Source organism: Pteropus alecto, unplaced genomic scaffold (genome assembly GCF_000325575.1).
Source record: "Pteropus alecto unplaced genomic scaffold, ASM32557v1 scaffold98, whole genome shotgun sequence".
Taxonomy (NCBI): domain Eukaryota; kingdom Metazoa; phylum Chordata; class Mammalia; order Chiroptera; family Pteropodidae; genus Pteropus; species Pteropus alecto.
In genome coordinates, this window is record NW_006443570.1 from 20,260,273 (window position 1) to 20,270,019 (window position 9,747).

At 34.6% G+C, this 9,747-nt stretch overlaps 1 pseudogene; it reads right to left on the reverse strand.

Moving 5' to 3' along the window:
* Positions 1-7,567: 7,567 nt before the first annotated feature.
* LOC112473401 lies at positions 7,568-7,683 on the reverse strand (annotated as a pseudogene).
* Positions 7,684-9,747: the final 2,064 nt, after the last annotated feature.

Consider the following 9,747-nt stretch of genomic DNA (forward strand, 5'->3'; position numbering starts at 1 on the left):
TTCTCTTTGATTCCCCATAGCATCCCAAACTATAAGTGGCCTTTTTACTTACATGTATCCCTCCCCAACCCTTGACTTACAAGCTTTTTTTTATACCAAGGGTCATGTCTCGTTCCTATTACATACACAGCATTTAGCTCATTGCTTGGCACATAGCTAGTGCTCAAGAAATATTGATCGAAGTTGAATAAAAGTAGATGCTTTGTTTAAAATGAATTAATTTGTAAAATAAAACTCTAAATTAGTGGGAAAAACATAGTATTTGAGTAGTTACAGGTGGGTGAATTAACGAATTCGTTAATTCCATTAACGAATGGAATTCATTCGTTAATCAGTAGCGAACCAGGCAAATAAGAATCTTGACATCATGGAGCTTACATTTTAGTAGGACATACAGAGAATTAACAAACAAACAAATAAAGATAAATTCATATTGTGATAACTGCTGTGAAGGAAATACACAGAGCAATGAAACAGAACCACTTAAAATAGGTGTTATTTAAAGTGTTTTTTGTAGGATTTCTCAACCTCTGCACTATTGTCATTTTGAATTAGATAATTTTTTTCTTGCAAGGAACTGTCCTGTGCATTGTAGGATGTTTAGTCGCATCCCTGGCTCTAGGCTAGATGCCACTACATATAACCCCTCCAGTTGTGACAATCAAAAATGTCTTTAGACATTACAAGTCTCTGGAGGGGCAAAATTATCCTCAGTTGAGAACCACTGTGTTAAAGTAATTCTTCTCTGATTTGAGACCTGAAAGACAATACAAAAATAAACCTTCAAAACTAGTGAAGTGTATTCCAGGTGGAAAAGTAGATGACAGCACCAAAAACAAACAAATGAAAAAACAGAAATCCCACACAAACTACAGAGGTTGGAGATAATGAGGAAGGGAATGCTATATGATGTGACTAGAGAGGAAGTCAAGGGCTCAGCCATGTAGTTGTTTTAAAGTCGTATAAGGAAGCTCAGATTTCATTTTAAAGCAATTGTGGACAATAAGAATTTTAAGCAGAGATGTAACACAATCTGATTTATGTTCCTAAAGATCACTCTGACCATAATGTGGCAAATGGCAAGAGTAGAAGCAAGGAGACCAATGAGCAGGCTATTGGAAAAATCCAGGTGAAAGATGATGAGGCTTCAATCTGGGGCAATAGCAATGGTAAATGGAGGTAAATGAACAGATTCATGACATCGAAGAAGTATAAGACAAACACTACCACATAAAATTAAACACTACCAGCTCAGAACAGGACAACCTATGAAGTGGTAAACGAGGATCCTTGCTCTACCTCTCATAGGTCTGCATGGTCTATTGTCTCTATTTTCTATGCAGATGAGGTTCTGCGCATCCACCAAACTTCAGTTTCCATGTGGTTTTGATTTACCATAACCTAGCCTCTACAGTACCTTTTTGTTCAAGCACCCACCATTTACCAATTGCCTTATTCTCTCAGCTACTCAATTTAAAATTGCTGAGAGAGAAAATCTGACTGGTCTAGTTTGCTTAGGTTGCTTTCTTTTCTAGGGGACTTGGGAAGAATAAGTTCACTAAAGATGAAATACAAGTGAGAAGACAATGGTTGCACCATCTACTAGAGAAGGCAGGTTTATTTTTTTAAAATTCTATGCTAATTTTTAAAAATATTTTTAGATTGTGGTAAATACACATAACACAAAATTTGCCACTTAACCATTTTTAGGTGTGAAATTCAGTGGAATTAGGCACACTCACAATGTTACGCAACCATCACCAATATCCATTTCCAGAACTTTTTCATCATCCTAAACTGAAACTCTGTACCTATTAAATGATAACTCCTCTTGTCCCCTTCTCTCAGCCCCCAGTAACCTTTACTATACTTTCCAACTCTATGAAATTGTCTACCCTTGGTACCTCATATAAGTAGGATCATATAGTATCTGTCCTTTGTGACTGGTTTATTTCATTTAGCATAATGTCTTCAATTTTTTTAATGTTGTAGCATATATCAGAATTTTATTATTTTTTAGAGCTGAACATTCCAGTGTATGTATATACTACATTTTTGTTTATCCATTCGTTAGTAGAAATTTGGGTTGTTTCCACTTGTTGGCTATTGTGAATAATGTTGCTATTTGTACATGGGTATACTAATATCTATTGGAGTTCTTGCTTTCAATTCTTTGGAGTATATACTTAAAAGTGGAATGACTGCATCATATGATAATTCTAAGTTAACTTTCTAAGGAACTATCCAACTGTTTTTCACAATGGCTATATTATTTTTCATTCTTACCAGTGATGCACCAATACTTGTTTTCTGTTTTGTTTGTTTGTTTGTTTGTTTGTTATTTGATAATTGCCATTCTTTGTATGAAATGGTATCTTACGGTTTTGATTTGCCTTTCCCGTGTGGTTATTTATGTTGAACATCTTTTCATGTTCCTCTTGGCCATTTGTGTATTGTCTTTGAAGAAATAGACATTTCTTCAAAATAGATAAGTCTTTAGCCCATTTTTGAATTGAGTTGCTTGTTTTTTGTTGTTAAGGTGTAGGAGTTATTTATATATTCCAGATATTTACCAGATATATGATTTACAAATATCTCATTCTGTGGATAAGGTAATAGGGTTTTTTTGGACATTCAATATTATTTTATATTAATTTCAGGTGTACAGCATAGTGGTTAGACATTTATATAATTTACAAAATGATTCCCGCCTATTAGTCTAGTACCCACCTGGCACTATACATAGTTATTACAATATTGTTGACTATATTCCCTATGCTATACTTCACATCCCTGTAACTCTTTTATAACTAACAATTTGTACTTCTTAATCCCTTCACCTTTTTCACTCAGCCCTCCCAAACCCCTCTCTCATCTGGCAATCACCAGTTTGTTCTCTGTACCTATGAATCTGTTTCCATTTTGTATGTTCATTTATTTTATTCTTTAGATTCCACATATAAGTGAAATCATATGGTATTTGTCTTTCTCTGTCTGACTTATTTCACTTAGCATAATACCATTTAGGTTCATCCATGTTGTTGCAAATGGTAAGGATAATAGTTTTGAAATTTAGTGTCTGTTAGGCAACTGCTATAAAATAAATTCAGCCAGATCAGCTCTAGCTTTGTTCTAGCTTGTTCCAGAGGTCTTGGTCAAGGTGAGACTGGCTTAAAACAAGTTTATATCTAGTCCAGAGAACTCCCTGAGAAGCTCGTTGTGTTTCAGATTTACTCAGGTATTTTCTTTTCCTCCTCTGAGGATCAGAGAATCAAGGCACAGGAAACCAAAAATAAGAGAGTTAAGGTAAGACTAGAAATATAAGACTGTCTTATCCTTATCCCAGACTATACTGGGTCATTCTGTCATATTTCCTTATTTACTCTGTAAGTTTCTTGATGGCAGCTACTGCGATATACATCTGAAACTAGTATTCTATTCAGTACCTAGTACATCAGCCTTTACATAGTAAATGCTCAATAAATTGTTAATTGACTTATTGATTAGCAGTTCCTATTTTCATAACATATTATCATGAAGCAGTCTAAATTTTCTCATAAAAACAATAACACATTGCGTTCCTAACTAAGTATATGATATCAAGTAGACTTAAAAAACATTTCACTGAGGACATATTATGACAGGAAAGGTAAAATTATAAAGTTTAAAATAATTTCTCAACACGTAGTTATGCTTATAAGAATTTTTTTTAGGTAGAATTCTAATATGGTCCCCCAAATTCCTGGCACCTGGTGTATTTTCTTTTAGGCAGGAGAGTAGAAAACCTAAGCTATCATAGGCCTCTCACTAGTCAGGCAGTTTAGAGTACCTCAAAAGATCAGAGGGAGAGAAAAGTCTCAGAAATGTAGGTATCTGGGCAGAGCAAATAATTTAAACTGAGAAAAAAATGAGAATTAAAGTCATCTTAAAGAAAGATAGAAAGATAATTTGGTAGAAAGATAATTTTCAGAAAAATATTAAAACTAGTGATAACCATATTTTCACTAGAAGTAAGTTTGAAGAGAAGAAAGGGTAGAAGTCAAGTTCTGTTCAGAACATGGGACCTGAAATTATAAAATACTTTGAGCAGCCACTAAGTGGAGTAGAGAGAATGGCAAATGGACAAAGAATTTTGACTCCTAAATTCATTAGTAAGATCTTAATTATATTTTTGGAATATTATTTTGCCTGCTTTTTATTGAGATATGTTTGACATATAACATATATTAGTTTCAGGTGTACAACCTAATTTAATATTTGTATATATTACAAAATAATCCCCACAATACACTGGTTAGCATCCATCACCATACATAGTTACATTTTTTTTTTTCTTGTGATGAAAACTTTTAAGATCTACTCTCTTAGCTACTTCCAAATATACAAAACAGTATTAGTAACCATAATCACCATGCTGTACATTACATCCCCAGGGCTTATTTATTTTTCAACTATGATTTAGTTTTGTGGGGCTTTTTGTTTGTTTGTTTGTTTAAGAGTCCACATGTAAGTGAGATCATGTGGTATTTGTCTTTCTCTGCCTTACTTATTTCACTTAACACCTTTAAGGTCCATCTATGTTGTCAGAATAGCAAGATTTCCTTCTTTTTTATGGCTGAATTATATTACATTGTGTATATACATACATATATATGTATGTATATGTATACATTTGCTACATTTTCTTTATCCATTCATCCATCAATGAACATTTAGGTTGCTTCTATGTTTTGCTTATTGTAAATAATGCTGCAATGAACATGGGGATGCAGAAATTTTTTGAGTTAGTGTTTTTGTTTCCTTATAATAAATACCCAGAAGTGAAATTGCTGGATAATATGGTAGTTCTATTTTTAATATTTCGAAGAACCTTAATACTGTTTTCCATAGTGGCTGCACCAATTTACGTTCCTACCAACAGTGCACAAGGGCTTGCCAACAATTATTTCTTTTCTTTTTGATAATAGCCATTCTAACTGGTATGAGATGATATCTCATTGTGGTTTTGATTTGCATTTCCCTGATAATTTGTAATATTGAGCATTTTTTCATGTACCTATTGTCCATCTGTATGTCTTCTTTGGAAAAATGTCTATTCAAATCCTCTGCCCATTTTAAAATTAGATTGTTTTTTTTCTCTTGAGTTGTATGAGTTCTTTCTATATTTTGAATATTAACCCCTTATCAGATACATAATTTGCAAATATTTTCTCCCATTCCGTAGGCTGCCTTTTGATTTTGTTAATGGTTGCCTTTGCTGTGCAGAAATTTTTTAGTTTGATGTAGTCCTATTTATTTATTTTTGTTTTTATTGCCTTTACTTTTGATGTCAAATCCAAGAATATCATTGCCAAGACTGAAATCAAGGAGCTTATCACCTACATTTTCTTCTAGGAGTTTTATGGTTTCAGGTCTTACATTCAAATATTTAATCCATTTTGAGCTAATTTTTGTACATGGTTTAAGATAATGGTCCAGTTTCATTCTTTTGCATGTGGTTGTACAGTTTTCCCATCACCATTTATTAAAGAGACTGTCCTTCCTCCTTGTATATTCTTGGCTCCTTTGTCATAAATTAATTGACCATATATGCAGGGATTAATTTCTGGGCTCTCTATTCTGGTCCATTGATCTATGAGTCTGTTTTTATGTCAATACCATACTATTTTCATCACTCTAGCTATGTAATATAGTTTGAAATCAGGAAGTGTTATGTCTCCAGCTTTATTATTTTTTCTCAAGATTGCTTTGGCTATTTGTGGTTTCATACAAATTTCAAGATTGTTTGTTCTATTTCTATGAAAAATGCCATGGGAATTTTGATAGGAATTCCACTGACTCTGTAGATTGATTGCTTTGGGTGGTATGGACATTTTAATGACATTCATTCTTTTACTCCATTAACATGGAATATCTTTCCATTTTTTGTGTGTCTTTTTCAATTTCTTTCATCAATGTCATAGTTTTCAGTGTATAGTTTTCACCTCCTTGGTTAAATGTATTCATAAGTATTTTATTTTTTTATATAATTGTAAATGGGATTATTTTCTTAATTTCTCTGATAGTTTGTTATTAGTGTATAGAAATGCAAGTGATTTTCATATATTGACTTTGTATCCTGTAACTTTACTGAATTAATTTATTAGCTTTCATAATTTTTTGGATAGAGTCTTTAGGGTTTTTATATATAATATTATATTTATTGAGGTGTAACTTGATACCAAATGACTGATGAAAGTAGAAAATCCAAAGGCTTTGAGTTTGTTAGTTTTGAGAATTTTGAAGATACCCAGAAAGCTGCCAAAGGAATAAATGGAAAAGTCCTTAACAGAAGTCAAATTTATTCTGGTAGAGCACAGAACAAAGTAGAAAGACAATTTGGATTAAAATACAAATTTGAGCAAATAAAACAGCATAAATTCACCAGGTGCAAGAATGCTAATCTTTATATGAAAAAATTATAAGAATTATAAGAATCTTTATATGAAAAAATTATAAGAATGCTAATCTTTATATGAAAAAATTAATGATAAATGACTGAAAATTCTACCTCTTTGGTACAACCACTAGTGCCAGGGTCATGATGGAGGCTGGCCACAACAACGACTTTGCCCATGTTTGCTTTACATTTCTTGAAGAACCTAATAAAGCTGTCATGGCAATAAACAGAAGAATTGTGGTCACAAAACCTCCATATGTAGCTATTGTACAAAGCAAGGAGGAGTATCAAGCTCTCTTCATTAAAAGCTATATGGAGAGAATGGTGGTTATGAGAGCTGGAGGCAATCCTATACTTAACTCTCACAAGGCAGCAGCAATATCAGCAAATAACTTCATGCCAATTCTTCCTCAGCTTTAACATGGGAGTACACATCTTTGTAAGCCTGTGGTCAGAGCCAAACCTCATCTATCTCAGCATAGCTAGCCACTCAGCAGTAGCAGCACCTAAGCCATCATTTAGCACCTGCAGACCACCGCAAGTTCCAGGAGTCAAGTCAGCCTATCAGGTCACCAATACAACAACCCAGACCATGGCTATTTGCCCTCACACTTCTACCTCAGGTCCACATCCAAAAATTCAAGAAAGTTACAGGTGTTGCAGGTGTCAGAGCCTTCTAAAATTTAAAGTAGGAAGACCAGCATCCATCCAGAAGCCTGTCCCTGTTTGTATGCAAGGACATGCATGGTATGTCAAATATATCTGTGTTGGCATCAGCTATTGCTCAAGAAGATCATGGTGAAAAGCCAGTTCCTCTGGTTCAATCCATTCACTCACCTATGACTAGAGAAATCTCTGGCATACCGTTGGAGATGGATGATGCTGTAATTCCATATATGCTCAAATATCCTGAGTCTCTCCATGTCAAGGTTGATGAAGCCATCTTTAGTCTACAATCCAACCAAGCTCAAAATACTGCCCTGAAACCTACTAACAGCACTCCCAGTATTTGATTTCTGTAAGATGAAATTCCTGCTTGTAGAAATGAAAGTTCTAAACAATGAAAAACATAAATATTGGAGAAAATTTTTTTAAGGAAAAATAAATTTATTCTTTTTTTTTTTTTTATGCCTACAGCACCTGGTCTTCCTAGGTGGTCTCCCATCCAAGTATTAACCAGGCCTGACCCTGCTTCGCTTCTGAGATCAGACATCGGGCTTGTTCAGGGTGGCATGGCCATAGACCTTGGACCATGACTCTAGTGGGGCATGAACCCAGGACCTTTTGCATGTAAAGCAGACGTGCTAACTGGTACACTATGGAACCACGTCCAAAATAAATTTATTTTTTATTAAGAAACATCAAGACAATTATTGTCTCCTTTTTCTTAATAAATTTCCTCGTAGCAAGAAAGCAGAGGCAATAAAATTAGTGTAATGACCTTCGAGCTGCTTCTAAAATTAGAAGGTTCGTAAACATTGCAGTTGATGATTACAGCATTTATCCTATGGAAAGCATATTTTAAAATAATAGCTGATCCAATATTTCCTCCTTTCACTTTCATTTTCCTCTTTCTCTGCATATGCAACTCTTAGATAGCAATTCAAACCAATTACCGTATCTCATATTCCTTTTACACCCTCTGCCCTTCATTGGTTCAAGAATGGGCATATGACTCAAGAACAGATATTCAAGCCTAATAAGACTAAGTTTGGGGACCTTTGTTCCAATAATCAGGGAAATCTTTTCTACTAATTGGAAGCATATAACTCCAGAACCTGTTAGCGGCCAGCATGGCAGCAAGAAAGGAGAACCTGCCTAAGGATGAAGTCATTACCAAGGAAGGTTAGACATCGTTTGAGCCCTGGATCTAGCTCCATCAGAAGCAAAAAACTCTTTGACTGATATGTGAACCAATAAAATTGTTTTGTTGTTGTTGTTGTTTGTTCATTTGTTTGTTTTACCAGTTCTGGTTGGATTTTCTACCATTTGCAACATCAAGTGTCCTAACTGATACAGATAAGTTTTAATACAAAACTGCAGAAATTGTGTTTCTTAATACAAAAGTCTGTATTACAACTAGATATTGAAAGATATAATTTTAAACTCTAACTGGTAGAATGTTTGATACTCTTTTGACATCTTATTACTCCACACTTTATTGGCAAACTATTCAAAAAAATTTCTGTCATAAATACAGATTTTAAAAATCATTTTTCACAATAAAACTAAATGACTGTATTCCCAAATCAATTAAATGGTTGCAGAAGATAAGGGATGTGTTTCCATTTTTTATTTTTTGCTTTTGCCCAAACTTGAGTCAAATGTAAACATAGATATTTTAAGTGATACATTAAAACATTTGCTTGATATTTGCTGAGATTTATATGAAATGGATGTTCACGCTTCCCTTTATGCAAAAATTGGAAATAAAGAAGTGAAAGGTGGCTTTAAAAAGTGAACTATATATCAGCGGTCCCTAATCATTCTGGCACCAGAGACTGGTGCTCCTATGAGAATCTAATGCCTGACGATCTGAGGTGGAGCTGAGGTTGTAATGCTAGTTCTGGGGAGCAGCTGCAAATACAGATGAAGTTTTGCTAACTCACCCACTGCTCACCTCCTCTGTGCGGCCCAGTTCCTAAAAGGCCACGGACCGGTACTGGTCTGCGGCCTCGGGGTTGGGGACCCCTGGTATAGATAAGAGTTAAGCAATATAAGTCCGGGTAATATAAGTGTCATAAAAGTGATATATGCGAAATACTTGGAAGCATGGACAAGGTAGAATAATGCGGGCAGAGCCAAAGAGGAAGTGACATTTGAGCTGCATTAAAAGATGAGATATAATTCACCAGGCAGAAAAGAAAACCATCATACTATGCATCAGTAAAGGCATGTCTTTTTCAGAGTCTGTTACATAATTAAAATTCCTCCTGTAGGTCTTAGAAGCAAACAGCAGAAAATTTGCCTATTATTATTCTGGTCTAAGGTTGATAACAACGAAGGCAATGTGGAAGATGAATTGGAGGAGGGAGATTCTAAAATCCTGGAGATCTGTGATGATATCGTGGTTGTCTAGGCAAGAGGCACAACGAATCTGTTGAGCTATGAAAGAGAACCAAGAGTTATAGAAGTTGCTTAATGGCTGCAACAGTGAGAGATGGGGAGTGGTTGAAGATAACTCTCAGCAACTAGGTGGATGGTACTGCCATTCTCCAAGCTGAAAACTTAAGAGAAGCAAGTTTGTGGGCAATGAAGAGAATATACCCATTTCTTTTACTTTTCTGTCTAATCTTAGGAAAAGAGAA